General features: G+C 42.0%; 1 pseudogene; it reads left to right on the top strand.

The window, feature by feature from the left end:
* The first annotated feature begins 277 nt into the window (after positions 1–277).
* On the top strand, positions 278–6,596 carry LOC115985358 (annotated as a pseudogene).
* The last annotated feature ends 12,876 nt before the right edge of the window (positions 6,597–19,472 follow it).

The following is a 19,472-nucleotide window of genomic DNA, read 5'->3' as shown; positions in this document are numbered from 1 at the left end:
CCTTGCTCGAGCAAAATAAATAGAGAGTCGAAAATACACTTTATGTCTCCAATCAACATCTAAAGAATGTCCCTTCTCAAAAAAAAACATCTAAAGAATGTCGATTAATTGCACATACACAAGCTTCGCTTAAGCGAGCCACTACAAAATTCAATTTTTATTTAAAAATTCTCTTCATTCTTTTACTTTTCAAAGTAAGATTACTTAAACATATTACAACCAACATTTGCATATACCAATATACAAACAGTTGAGGCAATACTATTTCCAAAACCCTATGGGTAAATAATGGTACGACTAAATTGCAAATAGTATCCTTAAAGTGTGGGGTAATTTTGATTTTCCCCTTCAATTTTTAAATTTTAGTTTACTTCCCCAATTGTTAGATAATGTTTGTTAAAAAAAAAAAAAAAACTCTTCTGTCTATGTACAATGTTGATATGTCCATTAAGGACCACTTAAGTGTGTTACATGTGCCATTTGCCTAATGAAATCATGTTAGTCAATTTAATTATTCCATGTAAGTAAAAAATCTAAACCAAAATAAAAATAAATCTTAAATCTAATAAAATAAAATATTTTTTTTTGCTGAATAAATAAAATAATTCATTTATTTGTCATTCAGTCCTTTAAGTTTCAAATTTTGTCAATTTAGTACTCCGTTACCTTTTTGTTTAGTGTTGCCGTTTACTAAATCAAAACAACACCGTTTTTTGGATGGTTTTTATTTTTCATTTTTTTTATTTCTTAATTTAATTTTACTGAAAAATGTTAATTACCAAAAAAAAAATCAAGGGGAATGAGAACGATGTACAACAACGGATTTTTTTTTTTTTTTTTTTTTTTCACAATTTTGTTAGTTAGCATTGTTTCTAAACTATTTAGTAGACTAACATCTCGAGGCTAAGGAACTCAAGATCACTATAGCAAATCGAGTATCACATACTTGATTTCAATGAAAATTCACCTGGAACTTGACTTTTGAACACTTGAGTTCCACAAAAGAAAACCAAAAATCCTCAGTCTCTTCTTCTTCTTTCTCTTCTCCCTTTGAAAAAAAATCCACAACAACCCTTCTCCCCTCTAAAAAAAAAATCCATGACAACCAAAGAAACAACAAAAGAGATCAAAGCAGAAACCACATGAAGCAGCGGCGAACCCAGGAACCATCGAACCCAAGTAGTGAACCCACGACCCAAGCGGTGAACACACGACCCAAGCAGAGAAACCCATGAAACCAGGCTCAGATTGGACCCACGAACGTGTGTAATCGTCAGGCGAAGGTCGTTTTGCCTCTGTTTCTCTCTTTTTTATTTGTGTAGAGTAGGAACTCGAGTTTCTACTCGATTTCCACTGGAAATCGATTTTTACATACTCAATTTGCTACAGTGAACTCGAGTATTTTAGACTCGAGATGTTCATTTCATAAATAGTTTAGAAACGATGCTAACTAACAAAATTGTTTGAAAATAGGTGTTATTTTGAAAAAAAAAAAAATCCTACAACAACAACAGTATCTAGCTTCTCTGTCTTTGAGACAATCAAATCATCCTAATAGGTCAAGGAACTTCAGGCGGTCTTAACCGCCAAGACTTACCGAGTGATTGAAAATCCGAAGGATCCAACAAGGAGAAGAAATTCGAGCTTGCGGTGCCACCAGCTCGAATGGGTTGCAAACATCGCAAATAGAAAGGCCCAACTGCCACTTCTCAACATTCAGCAAAAAAGAAGATGCCGTTTCTTGACTCCTAAGCGTTACTCCACACACAAAGTGCCATCTTTGACTCCTAAAGCTTGCTCGTGTGAAAGACTATCTATTAATGGAGGAAGAGTCTATGAGCAACCAAGAAAGACTCAAACCTGAAGAGGAAAAAGCTGAGGAAGACAAATCTAAAATCGATGATCCTAAAGGCCCACCCATTAGTGTTGGAAATCTGGAAGAACTCATAGATGAGAATCACGTGATTGTTTCATCGTCGATGGGACTGGAATACTATGTGGGGATTTTGTCTTTTGTGGATAAGGATCAGCTAGAGCTTGGCTGTGCGATATTGATGCATAACAAGGTGCTTTCTGTTGTGGGGTTATTGCAAGGTGAGGTTGATCCTATGGTGTCTGCAATGAAAGTTGAGAAAGCTCCCTTGAAATCGTATGCTTGGTGGTTTGGATGCACAGATTCAGGAGATGAGGTTGTTGAATTGCCATTAACACATCCTTAGTTTCTTTTTCTTTTTTCCTTTTTTTTTTTTTACTTTCTTTTTTGTAATTAACATTTTTCCAGTAAAATTAAATTAAGAAAATAAAAAAATCATCCAAAACAGCATCATTTTGGTTTAGTGAACGACAGTACTTAATAGAAGGTAATAGATGATTGAATTGACAAAATTTAATATTTAGAAAACTGAAATGACAAAACTAAAACTTATAGGACTGAAAGTGAAACTTAGTCGGCTTGTTTATCAAACTCTATTAATTTTTTCTTCCTCATTTTAAATATTCCCTGGCCATATTCTGATGCTTCTTCCCCATATATCACCATATTTAGAAACTCATATTCAAATAATTTTTAAACCCTCCTAGAATTGGACCTAGTTCTAATTCAGTAACTATAAACATCTAAGAACTCAATGTTTAGTTGAGGGGGCTCTTGGAGGTCAATTACTATCTTCACAAACAACAGACTTTTTAATATTGGAAGAAATAGAAAAACTAGATCTTAGCCTTTAACTTCCTTGCAAGAACCACTACAAAAAATGAGGGCTATAGCTGCGTTTCTAAAATGCGGCTATAGACCTTAAAACGCAGCTATAGCCCCTTTTGGTCTATAGCTGCGTTTTCTATAGCCGTGTTTACATGTGCACCGCGACTATAGCTCTAATAGGTCTATAGCCGCGTTCTTTTAAACGTGGCTATAGGCTTAGACCTATAGTTGCGTTTTTAAAAATGTGACTATAGACCACGTTTGAGTTGCGTTTTAAAAATGCGGCTATAGGTACAGTTTTGCTGCATTTTAGAAACGTGGCTAAAGCCTCCTACAGTTGCATTTTTGAAACACAACTATAGGTTTACTTAAAAAAATCAAACACAAACCCCAAAAATTCAAAATCAAACACAAACCCAAAAAATTCAAAATGAAACACAAACCCAGAAAATTCAAAATCAAACTTAACATATTCACAATACGAACACAACATGCTCCAAAATACAAGAACACAAACCCATGTATCTCCTGTCATTCAACAAAACCAACCCAAATCCATTCAAGTAACACAAAAGTACAAGCTTAGAAACACAAAAGAACAATCTCAAGAGCACAAACCCATTTAAACATAAGCATAATATCAGCAACACAATAGCACAAATTCAAGCACAAATCCAAAAAATTCAAGATCAAAACTCAAATCCAAATCAAGACATAGACACAAATATTTCTAGAATATCAACTTCATTCAAAATTTTCAGCATTTCCTCCATTTTCTTACTAACTAGACATAAAATAACAAAAAATAAGAAACTAGATCTACAGGGGGGAAAAAAAGAAACACAATAAAGCAAAGAGAGAGATAAGGGGAGGAAAAGAGGAAGGGGAAGCGCTAACTGGCATGGATAGCAGCGTGGATGGCATTTGCGTGGGTGGGTCAATATGTTTGGGTTGACGGCATGGCTTCAAATAAGTGTGCATGAGATGAAGAAAAAAAAAAAAAAAAGAAGAAGAAAGAGTAGTTGCAAAGAAACAAAGAAAAAAAAAGAGTTGTGCTGGAGTGAAAAAGGAAGAAAGAAAAAGGAAAAAAAGAAAAAACAAAAGAAAGAAGAACCAGGTGTGACTTGAAGAAGAAAGAAAAGATGAAAGTGGGGGTAAGTAATAATGGGGTAGGTGGGAAAGTGGGGATGTAGGTGGTTATAATTATTGTGGGGTCAGAGAATTTGTGATCCCGGCCCACTTTACTCTAGAGCCCAAGGCCCGTGCTGAGGAGAGACGTTGCCGAGGTCGTGCAATGAAAGTCCAAATGGCCTAGAGATGTAGCCGAGGACGATCCTGTCCTCGGCATCCTGAAACCTAGAAGGAAAGAACGGCACGCCATCAAAGGCAGCCCCCAGAGCACTCCAAGAAGAAAGGGCGAGTGTAGTAGGACGCGCACGGGGGTACAGTGTAGGAGTGGTTCAAGGAAAAGCTGTCACCTCCGCATTGAATGCGCCAACAAATGTCCTAGCCGCATTAATGGGAAAGGACCCCTGAACAGTGTGGCTTCGGTTGCTGTAACTAACAGAAGTTGGGGGGAGGCGGCTAATGGGACAAGCACTCAAGTAGTTACCTGCCTGATCAACAGATGGAAGGTTAGGATCAACTGAGAAGGCCTATATAATGTAAGAATTCCTCCATGAAAGGGGGATCGAGAAAAAAGAGAGAGAGAGAGAGGTGAGTAGCATTATGTATCATCTTTAGGACCATTGTAACCTAGCGTAAAAGAAATAATAAGAACGTTAAGCTCCTCGGACGAGAGGCCCGATGACGAAGTTTCCTGTTTTAGCCTGCGTATCTGTTATTCAACCCATTTAGGACCATGTCCAGTCGTTGCTATCCTCGCTAAAACCTAGCTCTTGAACCTACTTTCTACAAATTTATTGTATTGTTCTAGTTGGACTTGAATCCACGTCTACCACGAAAGAAGTGCACGAACCCAGTCCCTACAATTGGCGCTGTCTGTGGGAAGAGCTTGTGTGTTAGTAAGGACAACAATCAGGCATGGCAGGATCAGGCCCTCATTAAGCAGGCTCCCATCAGCCCGAACCAGCCAAACCCCAACAACAGGGTAATTTCTCCAACCCCTGAGCGTACTTGAAATGAAGAAAATGGAAGGTTTCGGGAGGGAAGTGTGAACACCACTCAAACCAGCAAAAGCCATTCTCGTGTGGGCAACCATGTATTCCAGAGACAAAACAACAACCGAGTCACGCAACCAGAACAAGTTAAAAGCCATGCATCCCAGAGACAGAATGATAAGCGGGCCATGCAGCAAGAGATAGAAGACTTGAAGATGAAGTTGTACCATGCACAACGAAGGCCATCCCATTCCAGGCATGACATACCCTTCGATGACGAAAGTGATGACGATTATAGGCAAAGATCGAGGACTCCTCCAAGCGAGACCTTCTCCCACAAAGAAGAGCATTTCCGGAGGTGCGAATGTAAAAGTCCATCTCCTAGGGGCTCGGGAAACGATGCCATGAGCAAGGCACTGGACCAACTCTCCAAATCACCTTCACGCGCCACATAGAAGGGGCTATGCTTCCTCGACGATTCCAGCAGCCGACCTTCACCCTTTATAATGGCAAAACAGACCCCGTGGAGCACGTGAGCCAGTTTAACCAAAGGATGACTGTCCATTCTAGGGACGAGGCGCTAATGTGCAAGGTTTTCCCATCCAGCTTGGGACCTGTGGCGATGAGATGGTTCAATGGCCTAAAGACGAATTCCATAGATTCGTATAGGCAACTAACCCAAGCCTTTGGCTCCCGTTTCGTTACGAACAGCAGAGCCCCTCGGCCCCTGAGTACGTTATTATCGTTGTCCATGCATGATGGAGAAACTCTAAAGCCTACTCGGACCGTTATTGGGAAATGTTTAACGAACTGGAAGGCAATTTTGATGAAGTCACCATCAGCACCTTCAAAAGTAGCCTCCCGGCCGAGCACGGCTTGAGGAAGTCGTTGACAGGAAAACCTGCCACTAGTATGCACCAGTTGATGGACTGGATTGACAAAAATAAACGGGTAGAGGAAGACCAGCTACAGGGTAAAGGAAAAGAGAAGGTTATCCCCCAGGAGAGGAGGGATTTCAGGTTGGACCGATACAACAACAACCGCCCGAGGAGAGATTTCATAGGGCAATCCGGAGAAACCAACACGCAAATTGTTAACGCTGTATTCTGAGAACCAGTACACTGGGTGTTGGAGAAGATCAAAGGCGAGCCATACTTTAGATGGCCAAATAAGATGGCCGGAGAGTCCACGAAGCGCAATCAGAACTTCTATTGCCAATACCACCAGGACCACGGGCATACCACGGAGGATTGCAGGAACCTTTGGAACCACCTGGACCAGCTCGTCCGAGAAGGAAAGTTGAAGCACCTCCTGCATCATTCCAGTGGTCATCAAGGTCAGACCCATCAGGAACCCCAGAGAGACACTGCCTAAAGCCGCCCATAGGGACGATCAATGTAATCCTGGCCGCGCCAGGAAGAACAGGCACGCGCCCTTCTCGAGTATTATCTGTGTCCCAGCTGCCTGCGAGGGAGTCCCAGCCAAAGCCGAAAAGGGCCAGAAGGAATTTTCACCTGGCCTTAAGCTTTTCAGAAGAAGATATGGACGGTACCATCTAGCCCCATGACGACGCGCTGGTGATCACTCTCAGAATCAGGGGCTACGATGTGAAAAGGGTGATGGTGGATGGTGGCAGCGCTGCCGAGGTCATGTACCCCGATCTGTATAAGGGGCTGGGATTAAAATCGGAGGATCTGACGCTCTATAGCTCCCCTTTGATGACCTTCGATGGGAAGCTCGTTGTCCCAAAGGGCATGATTAGGCTACCCATCTAGACCGGCCCAAAGACGGTGGAAGTAAACTTTATTGTGGTGGACACCTACTTTCCCTATACGGCCATCGTCGACAGACCCTGGCTCCACACATTGGGAGCTGTCGCCTCCTCTTTGCATCAGAAGTTGAAATTCCCGTCGGGGGACCAAGTCCGCGAAATCCGTGGGAACCAGTCCATGGCAAGGCATTGTGTGGTGGCTGCTGTCTCCCATCGGCTTGAAGTGGAGTCCTCGGCCTCTGCTAAAAGGAGCTTATAGCAATCAAAGGTCCCGACTTCGTCCCCTGACACAGCCGTCGACGAGGCAAAATGCGAAGACTTGGAAGTAGTTATAAGCGGCGATCCGGAGAAATTCTTTCTGGTAGGGGCTCAGCTGCCTCTACAGGAGAAGGAGGAATTGATTGAGTTCCTCAAAAGAAACATCAATGTGTTTGCCTGGGACGCCTGCGATGCTCTCGGGATCGACCCGGCCTTCATCTGTCACCATCTTAATGTTAACCAGTCCATCATTCCCAAGAAGCAGCCGCCTCGTTGCCCGTCAAGAGAGCACGCTGATGCGATTAGAGACGAGGTGGCGAAGCTTAAGCGTGCAGGGGCTATCAAAGAAGTTTTTTACCCCGAATGGTTGGCCAACACTGTGGTGGTCAAGAAGAAAAGTGGGAAGTGGCGAGTTTGTGTGGACTTCACAGACCTAAATAAGGCATGCCCTAAGGACCCCTTCCCAATGCCTTGGATAGACCAGCTAGTCGATGCGACAGTAGGCCATCCTCGGATGAGCTTCTTGGACGCCTTTCAAGGCTATCATCAAATACCACTGGCACTGGAGGATCAGGAGAAAACGGCTTTCGTAACACCTACTGCGAACTACCACTACAAGGTAATGTCGTTTGGTTTGAAGAACGTAGGATCCACTTATCAACGGATGATGATGAGAATGTTCGAGCCACAATTGGGCAAGAACATCGAAATCTATGTCGATGACATGGTGGTGAAGAGTAAAGCGGTGTCCAAACATTTAGGGGACCTCAGCAGCACCTTTGGCGTCTTAAGGAAGCACAAGCTGTGCCTAAACGTTTCCAAATGCTCATTTGGCGTGGGATTAGGAAAATTTTTGGGCTACATGGTTACTCATAGGGGAATTGAGATTAATCCCGACCAGATTAAGGCTATAAAAAACTTGAAACCGCCACGAAATGCAAAGGAGGTCCAAAAGCTCACAGGGATGATCGCAGCCCTCAACCAATTCATTTCCAGGTCGGCGGACAGATGTAGATCGTTCTATCTCTTGATCAACAAGTGGAAGGGGTTTGAGTGGTCCGAGGATTGTGTTGTGGCCTTCCAACAACTCAAGAAGTACCTATCCCGACCACCTATCATGTCCAGCCCTAAGGCCGATGAAGTCCTGTACGCATATATTGCTGTGGCCCCCCATGCTGTGAGCTTGGTACTAATACGGGATGACAACGGCATCCAAAAGCTGGTCTATTACGTGAGTAAGTCACTGCATGAAGCTGAGGTCAGATACCCACCCTTGGAGAAGGCTATACTGGCTGTAGTCCACGCCACGCGGAAGCTTCCCCATTACTTCCAAGTCCACACGGTAGTTGTCCTAACCCAACTACCCTTGAAGTCTGTACTGCGGACCGCGGATTACACTGGAAGGATCGCCATATGGAACACGGTTCTGGGGGCTTTCGAAATTAAGTACATGCCCCAGACCTCTATAAAGGGCCAGGTCCTGGCTGACTTAATGGCCGAATTTGCTGAACCACCAGTGGAAATAGTAGCAAAGGAGCAGAACGTGGATGGAAAATCGGTTGGAGTAATCTCTGCACCAGGACCCCCACGTTGGAAGGTGTACGTTGATGGCGTAGCAAATCAAAGGGGATCCGGAGTGGGGCTAGTCCTAATATCTCCCAAGAAAATCGTCATAGAGAAGTCCCTCAGACTTGGGTTCTTGGCCACGAACAATGAAGCCAAGTACGAGGCCCTGCTACAAGGAATCACCATGGTACAGAAAATGGGGGAAAAGGCCGTGGAGATGATCTCGGACTCAAGACTAGTAGTGGGCCAGGTAAAGGGGGAATTAGAGGCCAGAGATGCGAGGATGTAAGAGTACCTAAGTCGAGTCAAACGCCTGCAGTCGGGCTTCGATCTCTTCAGCCTATCGCACGTCTCCAGAAGTGGAAACACTCATGCGGACTCACTGGCCACGCTTGCCACATCCTCGGCAGGGGATTTGCCTCTAATTATTCTTGTCGAGCATTTGGATAGAACGAATGAAGGAGCGAAAGGCATGGTCCCTGTTCATGAGGTCAGGGCGGGCCCCAACTGGATGGATCCTATGGTGAGGTACCTCAAAGACGACATCTTGCTCGAGGAAAAGTTGGAGGCGGAAAAAATACGAAGAAAAGCTCTCTGGTTCTAGCTATCCAAGGACCACAAACTGTACAAACGTTCATACTCTGGACCATATTTACTGTGTGTCCACCCTGAGGCATCAGAGCTACTGCTCGAGGAGCTGCACGAAAGGATCTGCGGGAGTCACACAGGAGGAAGATCCCTATCCCACCGGGCCATTACTTAGGGATATTGGTGGCTGGGGATGCAGAGGGAAGCCTTGGAGTACGTTAAGAAGTGTAACCAGTGCCAAAGGTTCGCCCCAAATATTCATCAACCGGGCGGGATCCTCAACCCTCTATCCAGCCCATGGCCGTTCGCCCAGTGGGGCCTGGATATTGTGGGACCTTTCCCGAGGATAGCGGGAAATAAGAGGTATCTACTGGTCGGCACAGATTACTTCACCAAGTGGGTCGAAGCCGAGCTCTTGGCCAACATCAGGGACGTGGATGCTAAGAAATTCATTTGGAGAAACATCGTCACACGATTCGGGGTCCCTCGTACCCTCATTTCAGATAATGGACTCTAGTTTGATAGTAAGGCCTTCAGAAAATATTGCTGCGAGCTGGGGATCACTAACAGGTACTCAACTCCAGCTTATCCTCAAGGGAACGGTCAAGTCGAGGCCGTCAACAAGGTCATAGTTAATGGGCTTAAGAGGAGACTAGACGACACTAAGGGAAGATGGGTAGAAGAGCTGCCGCATGTCTTATGGACTTATCGGACTACTCCACGACGGTCCACAGGGGAGACACCTTTTGTCCTGACCTATGGGGCCGAGACTGTTATCCCCCTAGAGGTAAACTTCCTAACACTGAGGACGAAATCCTTCACCCCGGATAGTAACGATGAACTACTGGGGAAGAACCTGGACCTAATCGATGAACGAAGAGAAAAGGCAACGATCCATTTAGCCTATTACAACCAGAAGCTCAAACAGGGTTATGATGCCAATGTGAAGCTCAAGCCGCTAGCACCAGGAGATTTAGTGCTGAGGGAAGTTGTGGGTGCTGCGAAGAATCCGTCCTGGGGAAAGCTGGGACCCAATTGGGAAAGGCCATACCGAATTACTTTAGTCGCGGGAATAGGAGCTTTCTACCTAGAAGACTTAGATGAAAGGGCTGTACCTCATCCATGGAATGTAAATAACCTGAGAAGGTATTATTATTAATAACAACATTTCCACAATTCAAATTTTAAGTCTATTACGATTGTATGTCTCGCATCCTAGCAACTGTCTAAGTGCTAGACAGAACCAAGGTCTTGCATGGTCCTCGGACTCAAACCTATAGGGAAACTAGACACTCCAAGAAAATTTAAGTGCTAGACAGAACCAAGGTCTTGCATGATCCTCGGACTCAAACTTATGGGGAAACTAGACACTCCAAGAAAATCTAAGTGCTAGATAGAACTAAGGTCTTGCATGGTCCTCAGACTCAAACCTATGGGGAAACTAGACATTCCAAGAAAATCTAAATGCTAGACAGAACCAAGGTCTTGCATGGTCCTCGGACTCAAACCTGTGGGGAAACTAGATACTCCAAGAAAATCTAAGTACCAGACATGGCCTAAAAACACACTCTGCACCTCGGATTATGCACTTAGCTCCTTAGAAATATGTTTAGACGCAAACTCAGCGTCCCATGGGTGCGGGTAAGTTAGAATTCTGGGATGTAATTCCAAATATATCATATGCACAACCATTCATACATGTTAAGATAACTAATTCAAAAACCATGAGATTCGCAGCAATAGTAATATCAGTAAAGGCAACAAACGTATAATTTAAAGGAAAAAGGAAGAAAGGAATTTCATACATATGGTCAAAGAGTTTAATTACAAGAAAATTCCAAGGTCCTCAAAACAAAAGGGAAACTAATTAATAGCTAAACTAAAAACAAATACAAAAGTTGGCCAGGGCTCCTACTTCTTCAACTTTGTTTTGGCCACTTCCTGGGGAGGTTGAATAGGATTAGCCTCGGGACCCTGAGAGACATCCCTTTCTTGGGGAGGCCGAGCAGGGTTAGCCTTGAGACCCTGGGATACATCCCCCTCCTTGGGAGGCTGAGCAGGATTAGCTTCAAGGCCATTGGAGACATCAGCAAGGGGAATAATCTGAAGGGGCTGAACCAAGAGGGCCGGCTCCTCGGCATCAGAGACCTGAGCACTGACTGTGGACTTGGTAGCCTCCTGGGGCACCTCAGGATTCAAACCTCCAGGTGTTTCTGTCACCCCATGAAACCCTCCTCCCTTAGTCGGCTCATCAGGAGTGGGAACGAACTGAACAGCTTCTGGCTGAGCAGCCTCAACCTCCTGTGGAGTGCTCACAGCCTTGGAGCTGGAGAAGGTGGTCTCACGAATAGCTGGAGGATAGTACACCTTCTCCGCCTTCCACAGGTCGGACGAAGCCTCCACCCCAGCTCGTTTGAGGGCTTCATTCCAAACCTGGGAGCAGTATAGCCTGCATACACCAGAGATTTGAACTTTAAGGATGGCCTGGGTATCAGCCACCCCCGCATCGTAAGTCTCCTCCTCGGCTTTGTCCTTGGAGGTCTCGGCCTCCGTCTTGGCAAACTTAGCCTCTGTCTTGGCCCTTACGACTTCGTCCTTGGCCCATTCCGCGATGCCCTTAGCCCCCTCTGCCTCGGTCAGTTTCTTTTTTAAATCATTGATCTGCTCCTTGGCGATCCCCAATTGCTCCTCGGCAGTGAGCAAGTGCCTCGTCTGGTCCTCGGCCTGTTTTTGGGCACCGGCCAGGCCTGCTTCAACACTATTCCTGGCCTTGGTCATCTCCTTTAAATCCTCCCTGGCCTTTGTGAGGTCAGCCTCGAAATTTTTAAGGGTTCGCGCAGCCTCTATACGCTTATTACGCTCAAGTTCTACGGACTTACTCTGCCCCTTAGCCTCATCCTCCAGCCTACAGGTGGCCTAGACGGCCTGCTAATTGAAACAAACACATCATGAATGAAAATCTAGGAGCAAAAGTCGACGGAGTCACAGGTATTAGGAGCCTTACCATACCTAGGTACCTCTTCATGCTGAGGAAAACCTCCTGCATCCTCAAATTCTTTAACTCGTTCATGTCAGTGGGGAGCAGTAGGGTCCTCTCCAACGCGTCGGCCATATAAGCGCCTTCACCGTCTCGGAAACTCCTCATGGATGCATCTTCCATCAGTGGCTCCCCGTGGAGTATTGGGGCAAGAAGCCAAGCATTGGGCGTGAATTGGGCATCGACCCCTTTCCTCGGGCATCGACCCCTTTCCCCTGGCCTTGATGCCCAATCTTTAACTATTTTTAAGCTCACGGGGCTTCGTCCTCCTCTCGAGAGGAGCGGGATTTCCCCCCGTCCATTGGCTCCTTACCCTTGAAACTCCTCTTCCTCTTTGGGTCGGTGGACTCAGGCCGAGGAGGTAGATTAGATTGGGGAGAGGCAGGAAGTTTGGGTTGGGGAGATTTTGACTGCGACCGGGAAGGAGAAGACCTAGTCTGGACAGGCTGGGGCTGTGGTGGGGGAGTTGGAACACTGGATTGCAACTTTCCCTGTACACCCTTCCCCGGCTGGCCCTCAATCAGGTCGAACAAGCTGGTCAGGAGCTTTCTCTTAAAACCCATCTCCGCCCGAGAAGATGTTCCCACTGACAACAGTTCTGCCTTGGATGAATCAGGGTCACCCAGGTCACCGGAAGGATCCTCGGATGAATCAGCTTGGTCAAATACACCGAACCCCTCTTTGGATAAACCCAAATCACCCTCGTCCTTTGCTGCTTGGTGGGACGGAGAAGAGCCAGCCAACGAGATGCCCTCCAGGACAGGAGATCCTTTAGAGATCAAAAACCCGTGCTCAGCTACAGTGATTTTCTGTAGCCGAGGATCGTTAGCTTTGATCACGTGCTTCGGGGTGGTAAATGACTTCTGGATAGGATCATACCCTAAGATTTTGTGAGCGGCTCTGACTTGGTTGTCCTCTTCGTTTACAAAAACCGCCGCCTTGAGAACGATGTCCAAATCCTCCCGGTTAGTCAGGTGAAAGTGTCGGTGAAAGGCGTGTGGATCTGCAAAAAGAAGGCATGTTCATAGTTAGTAATCGAACCATACAAATTAAGATGGCACAAAAGATTAACCCCCTCCTACTCTCTACACCCCACCTGGTTTTCCCTTCACAGTTGGGCAAGGAAGACCATCGTGCCACTCCCCAGATACAATAAGAAAGTGCTTGTTCAATCCTTTGCTGGACTCGGGGAGGCATTAGATTAATCGAACCTTATCGTCCCTTGTCTTCATGTAGTAGGATTTGCCCCTTAAATGTTGGAGGTTGTAGCACCAGTTTACGTCATGATGGGTTAGTCTTAGCCCTATTTTCTCGTTTAAGGCATCCACACAACCTAGGATCCTAAACACATTAGCAGCGCACTAGGTGGGAGCTAATCGGAAATGCCTAAGGTAATCCCTCATTACCAGCCCCATGGGGATTCTCACACCCCCTTTTATAAAGGCGAGAAGGGGAATCACCACCTCGCCCGTTCTTTTCTTAAAATGCCACTCCCCCTCCTTACAGTACCTCAAACCCATATTGGGGGGTATCCTATAGTCAGTGATGAACTTTTCCATCGCCTCTTTGGTCTCAACCAGCTTTTTTAATTTACCCATCTCTAGAAACTGCTAAAGAGACTCAGGGGATGACGGGAGAAGGAGAGGAACAAGGGAAAGATAAACCCAGAAGAAAGGAAACACGAGTTAGTGAGAGCAGAAAACTTATAGCAATGAGGAAAAGTTCCTTGGACGGGCTTTTTATGCTCGAGGGAGACTTGAGTTTGGCTAGAAGTTTGACTGAACCTAGGATATGTGCGCCAGAACTCCTAAGTACGAAAGTGAAGAGACAAATCAGTTCTAAAGATTATTTATACCTCCCATTAAAAGTAACTGTGCGGATTTTCCCGCCCATAAAGGTAAGGAAATCTCCACCGTTAGATTACCATCGCATCGTTGAACGTGGGGAGCACAGAGCCACCTGCATTTAATGAAGACGCACTTCACATACCAAGGCGCTTGGAACGTGTCTCGGGCAGACGAAGAGGCTTTGGTATTGATAGATGACAAGGTTTGACAAGCCATGACAAAGGCCTGATGTCATCAAAACCCTCATCTTCGTCTGAGGAGTCGGACAACAAGATTTTGAGGGGCTATTGTGGGGCCAGAGAATTTGTGATCCCGGCCCACTTTACACTACAGCCCAAGGCCCGCACCGAGGAGAGACGTTGCCGAGGACGTGCAACGAAAGTCCAAATGGCCTAGAGATGTAGCCGAGGACGATCCTGTCCTCGGCATCCCGAAACCTAGAAGGAAAGAACGGCACGCCATCAAAGGCAGCCCCCAAAGCGCTCTCAGAAGAAAGAGCGAGTGTAGTATGACGCGCACGGGGGTACAGTGTAGGAGCGGTTCAAGGAAAAACTGTCACCTCTGCATTGAATGGGCCAACAAACGTCCTGGCCGCATTAATGGGAAAGAACCCCTAAACAGTGTGGCTTCGGTTGCTGCAACTAACAGAAGTTAGGGGGAGGCGGCTGATGGGACAAGCACTCAAGTAGTTACCTGCCTGATCAACAGATGGAAGGTCAGGATCAACTAAGAAGGGCTATATAATGTAAGAATTCCTCCATGAAAGGGGGATAGAGAAAAGAGAGAGAGAGAGAGAGAGAGAGGTGAGTAGCATTTTGTATCGTCTCTAGGACCATTGTAACCTAGCGTAAAAGAAATAATAAGAACGTTAAGCTCCTCGGACGAGAGGCCCGAGGACGAAGTTTCCCGTTTTAGCCTGCGTATCTGTTATTCAACCCATTCATGACCATGTCCGGTCGTTGCTATCCTCGCTAAAACCTAACTCTTGAACCTACTCTCTACAAATTTATTGTATTGGGCTAGTTGGGCTTGAATCCACTTCTACCACGAAAGAAGTGCATGAACCCAGTCCCTACAATTATCATTCAATGTATATATATATATATATATATTTTTTTTTTTTTTTGGTATATATATATTTTGGTGTTACCTATAGCCACATTTTTTGAACACGGCTATATACTTAACCTATAGCTACGTTTTTTAAACATGGCTATAGGTCATCCTTTAAAATATATATATATATATATTATTTGGCTGGACCTATAGTCGTGTTTTAAAAACACGGCTAAAAATGCTTAAAAACACAACTATAGGTCAACTATAGCCGTGTTTTTTGTAAACGTGGCTAAAAAAAATTGCATGGAACTCATTAAGGTTTTCTATTATTACATTCATTTTTTACTTTAGTTTGTAATATACTCATCTCACATCTAGGTCGGAATAAGACACCTCCCTTTAAACATTTTAAAAAATCATGAATTTTCTATTTTACCCTCAACTTAAATTGTCATCCACACCTTTTTTTAATAAGAAATTTGAGATTTTTTTTAGACCTTTTTATTTTTGGATTTTTATAGCTTTTTTAATTATCAAGAAAATCAGTGTAAGTAGTTTGCATTTTAGAGGAGGTGAGTATCTTACTCCAAACTATAGAGGGGAGGTGAGTATAATTAAAAATCCTCAAAGGAGGTTAGTGCAATTTTACTGATTTTGAAATATGAAAAAGGAGAGAGAAAAAGTAAAGTTAGAAAGAGGGCAAATTACAACTTGACCGAAATTTAAGTTACCTACCTGTGATTTGAAATTTGACACTTTATCTGCCTGAGGTTAGTTTAGTAAAAATTGCATAACCCATCTCTATTAAAAGAGGGCTAAATATGTAATTTTGCTCTACTTTTATATCTCTCACATCCAAAAGCACAAAAAACATAAAAATACAAGATAAAATAAGATCAACAAAAATCCAGCAGAATACTTGTATCGTGAGATTTTAAATCACAAGTAGGCAACTTAAATTTTGCTTAGACTTTAGGTGGGTAAAGTGTCAAATTTTAAATTACGGGTAGACAGCTTAAATTTCTGTCAACCCATAGGTAAGTAAGTTGTAATTTTCCCAAAAAACAAAGAAGAAACCAAGAAAAAAGAAACAAATAATAATAATAATAATGAGGTAAATACTTTTTTTTTAAAATACTAAAATTATGTCATTTTGAGAGAAGGTGACATTTATTGGCCCCTACATTAATTGATATGAACAAAATGCTTTTTTTCCCAAGATATCTAACGTTAAGAAAAGTGATCAAGATTTTGAAATTTTAGAGGAAAAAATCAAATTACTCTAAACTTGAGGGTTTCATTTACAATTTAATCTAATGCTAAATTGAAACACCAAGAGGTTTGTTCGAGAACAACCAAAATTCAAGGGTCATTTTGCATTTTTACCAAAATATGTGTTAGTTTTTAGATCCCTATAAACAAGATTTTTTAGCCTAATTAATTAGCTAAGTGAATACTTAGGTTTATTTTTTAGATCTAAGTTAAAACAATAAAGTCATATCATGTAAAGCAGTGGAAATATAAAGAAGGCCACGATATGATGACCCAGGAAAACTAAACCCGTACAAAACCTGGGGAGGATTTAAACTAACTATCCTCAAGGTAAAAAGCAAATCCACTATGTAAGAATTGAAATTTGTACAATAGAACTTATATCACTAACATTCTATTGCTACCTCGAGTAGAAAACTTGCTACCACGACCCCATGATAGCTCAAAGTCCACAGACTACTTTTTTCCTTGGCCTTTGCAACACAAGCACCCACACTTGTGACTTTGAGACTCCACTCAAAGGTTTTGGATCTCCTTAGACGTTGATCTTGTATGCAACAACTTCTACAATACCGGATCTTGAGATTCTTCAAGGAATAACACCGGCAGAAGACTTTAGAAAGCTTTTGGGTACAAAACCCTAGATTTACAAAAGAGGCACAAGATGCACTCTAATCTCTTTAAAAAACTTTGAAAACCCTACCTAGAGTTAGCTTATGATGTCCTTTAAATATTGGAAAAAAAGGGATTGTGATTTGGGCTTCAAACGGATAAGTTATGGCCTTTTTACGTTTTCTGATTTTTGCTGATATGCGACTTTCGATCAATCAAGTCTAATTTTCGATCGATCGAGCCTTGTAGAAATTAAATAGTAATTTCCTGCAATTACTCGATTCCAAACTTAATTTAAACCAAACTTTGAGCAAGTCTAAATCTAGACTAAATGTTTTGATCATGGTTTGCTAACATATACAAATTGAAGTTCTAATACATTAGTTCCTAAAGTATTAGAACCTAACAATATGAAATATTTACTAGTTTGGTATTGGCAACACTAGATAACTAAGAACAAAGTATTTATACAAACTTCTCATATATCTTTATATTGAGTATAAATTTTGAAAATTTAATTGTTAGATTGCATGTTCTTATTTTCTTCATACTTGCAAAATTTCAAGAAGATCAAAGATTAATTGTTACGTTATCAAATGAATGTTAAAATTTCAAGTTGCTATGATCTAAAATTATATATAAAAAATAAGATTATTAATCGAATGGTAAATAACATTCGATTTGAATGAAATTTGATATGTATGTTAAGAACATAAGGAATATGAAATTCAACCATTATGTTAGGGACATATTTATGTAATTGGCTAATCCTTTGACAAAATACACTTTACTTGTAATTGGGTAGATCTAGGATGGGTTTAGTACTTCAAGAAACAAGTGTTCAAGTTTAGTATTGAAGTCATGCAAAACTGACTAAGAAACAAGTGAAGAAGTGTTGTTTATTAAAGCTCGAAAGATGTCTCGATAGAATCCTTTCTATCAAGATTTAATGTTGAAGCTCGACACAAGCTGTGTCTGTTGAGAATTACGAAATCAGAATTTCCAGATCTGATTATACGCATATCCATGAGTATTTGTGTAGGGTTTCTTTTCTCACAACCCTAGACATATATAAGGATTATTTTAGGTGTCGTCACAGGTGATGTAAAGTGATTATACACGCATATTGTGACTGGCGATAGAATTTGCCCTAGTTCATCATATTCTCTATAAAAGCTTCTGCGTCTTTGCGCCAAGGGTTTTGTGACCAAGGAGCTTCCTAATTTTCATTGTTTGATGAACTAAAAAACTTTGCAGCTAACATCTTCCTCAAGTTGGTGTGTTAGTCACATATTGGAATGATTGGGATTCGTGCATCATTGGTTAGTCACGTACTAGGAGTCATGTATTGAATGGAGAGATTACCGCTGCAATACAAGTCTAATTATGTATTAGGGTAAGGGTTTAACTGTAGGTTGGTATTTGGTATTGGGATTCCTTTTACTTGTAACCGCTTGTGATTGATAATAGTAAATTTTCAAGAGTGGTGACTTTAAATTCACCCGGGAGGGTTTTGCCTCAGTGATTTTCCCCATTTGTAAACAAATCATCTGTGTCAAATTTATTTTCCATTGCATTTAGTATAATTGGTGATTTGTTTGTGCTACCATGCTATTGCATGTTAGTTTGACTTAATTAATTAACTTGGATAATTAGTTAATTAATTTGCCAAAGGGGTCAATACATTTTTGGCCTATCATATTAAATTTTCAAAATTCACACCCAAAAGAGAGATATATGAATAGACATGGCAAAACGGGTTAGAATTTTCTGACCCGACCCGACTTGACCCGAAAAATACTTGACCCGAACTTGATATATATATATATTTTTACATGAAGCAAAAACAGGTTGACCCGTGACCCGACCAGTGTTTTTTGTGGGTCAACCTGACTCGAACTATTTTTTAAAACTTTTTTTTGGTAAAAAAAAAAGTAAGATAATATTAGTTTAATTGTTTATTGTGAGCTTTAAGGAAACAATTGAGACATTTACATAACTGCATGCAAATGAATTGAAAGATGAATGGTTAAGTATTTTGTAATGAGTAAAGATTTTTAGATATCAAATAGCAAAGTACATGCCAAGATAATCTGGTTATAATAAAATAAAAAACATAGATCTAAAATTGTAGACATGTGTGAGAAACATTTATAAGTGTGAAAATAGTGAAACCAAAGTATCAAATTAGCATAAATTATGAATGCCTAGACCTACTTTTTAACAATCTAAGTCCAAAAAAAAGGGCTTTTCAAAATAAATTATGATATTTCTTAGAATGTATGTTGTTTAACAACAATATGATATTCATAAAAGAGACCATGTGTAAATAAATAAACAGTCAAACTTTAATGTATATTCTCAAATTGAAATAGAGTGCTAACCATAATTGATAATAGATTATAAAATTAATTTTCAAGATTGTAAATTTCTTATATGTTTTTATTCTTTGTCAAGTGAGTTATCCAATAAGTCATTTGTAGTTTTGTTTTATATTTTGGGATATTAATATTATGTAGAAATAAAACTTGTGTATTTGTTTTACTTATCTTTGTGTTATTTTGTTTTAGTTAGCAATGTTGGAATTTGTATAATTTTAAAATTATTGAATAACTATTAATAAGTTTAATTGAATTCATTC

The sequence above is a fragment of the Quercus lobata genome, chromosome 4 (genome assembly GCF_001633185.2).
Source record: "Quercus lobata isolate SW786 chromosome 4, ValleyOak3.0 Primary Assembly, whole genome shotgun sequence".
Classification (NCBI taxonomy): Eukaryota; Viridiplantae; Streptophyta; class Magnoliopsida; order Fagales; family Fagaceae; genus Quercus; species Quercus lobata.
This window is presented reverse-complemented; position numbering and strand designations above follow the sequence as displayed.